The sequence below is a fragment of the Muntiacus reevesi genome, chromosome 12 (assembly GCF_963930625.1).
Source record: "Muntiacus reevesi chromosome 12, mMunRee1.1, whole genome shotgun sequence".
Classification (NCBI taxonomy): domain Eukaryota; kingdom Metazoa; phylum Chordata; class Mammalia; order Artiodactyla; family Cervidae; genus Muntiacus; species Muntiacus reevesi.
Window position 1 is genome coordinate 50,787,059 of NC_089260.1, and position 1,538 is coordinate 50,788,596.

General features: G+C 47.9%; 1 pseudogene; it reads right to left on the bottom strand.

The window, feature by feature from the left end:
• Positions 1 to 538: 538 nt before the first annotated feature.
• Positions 539 to 665, bottom strand: LOC136145302 (small nucleolar RNA SNORA70; annotated as a pseudogene).
• Positions 666 to 1,538: the final 873 nt, after the last annotated feature.

Consider the following 1,538-nt stretch of genomic DNA (forward strand, 5'->3'; position numbering starts at 1 on the left):
GGGACGCTAGTTCTCTCCTTGGACTGATCTCTGCTGGCAGGTGACTGTAACATCCAGATACATACGTGCTTCCAGGTAAGAAGACATGAAAGTAGGATTCAACTTCACAGTAGAGCTTTCCCCAGCTTAATTTATTTATTAACAGGAAAGTAGAATGTATTTGTGGGCACGAGTAAGGAGGGGCTAGTGCCAAGCCTCTCATGAGTGCAGGGCCCGCCATTGGTCCAGAGGGCCAGGATTAGGGATTGACCCCTCAGTCATCTGGGATGAGCTGCTTTTCTGTCACCATGCTTTCAAATTCATCCACATTCAGCTCCACTTCTTGGAGATTTAAATCTGCTGGTACCCGAGGACCTTGAACTTGGCCCTGCAAAGGGCCTCAATCACACGCTCCTTGCTGTGCAGCTTGGTGTGGGTGGACATTATGACTTGGCCAATGTGGACTCTGGCCACTGTGCCCGGGGGTTTCCCAAAGGTGCATGCTTATCTGGAGCATAGACTGGGGATAGCATGCCAGTCAGCAATGCCCACTGGAAGGGGTTGTCTGCAAGGTTTCTTAGGGCAACCTGCACTGGCAACAGGCTGCCTAAATCCAGGGAGGCTGCTCTTTGCAGCCATGCCCCAACTTTAAATAAAAAATTTTACCCTGAATTAGAAGAAGGGCTCAGATAATTCTGCATGAAACTTCTTGAGTGAAAGTCACTTAGTGTCCAACTCTTTGTGACCCTGTGGACTATAGACTCCATGGGGTTCTCCAGGCCAGAATACTGGAGTGGGTAGCCTTTCCCTTCTCCAGGGGATCTTCCCAACTCACGGATCAAACCCAGGTCTCCTGCATTGCAGGTGGATTCTTTATGAACTTAGCTATCAGGGTAGCCCCAAAACTTCTTGGAATAAAAACCAAAATAGAAGTCTACTCTGCAAACTAGAAGGTACCTCTAAGAGTAGTAAACTCTAGGTCAGTGGCCCCTACCCTCAGACCATGAGGGTTAGAGCTGGTGCAAGCCATGGCCCTAAGAACAGCTTCTTGGTTTTCAGCAAGGGCAAGGAAGAGGGAGAAGGTGGGTGTTGAAAGGGGCAGAACGGTGAGGGAAGGCTCATGTTCGTGGGGACTCACTAATATGTCAGGGCCTGTGTTGATTACTTCCCATGTATTTTCTCACTTAACAACCAAATGGGATTGGTATCAGCCTCCTTTACGGGTGTGGGATATGGGGTTACCCTGAATAGCACCTCCTCATTAACCGCCCACTCCCCTATCCTCTGAAGATGTTTTCATACAACCCCGCCTGCAATGCAGGGAAACATTTTTTCTTCCCAGGATCCTTGTCCCTAAAGGAATTGTTCACTTAAGAGCTCCCAAAGCATTGCATTAACCGATGATATCTAGTCTTCTTTAATTTCTTGTCACCATGACAACAAAGACAGAAACAGGCATCACTGATGCTGACACTTGAGTCCGTGTGTGTCTTCATCAGAGCCATTTAACATCACCATTCAAGGAGTCATCAGCTTTTGGGGAAAACACTTTTTGAGAA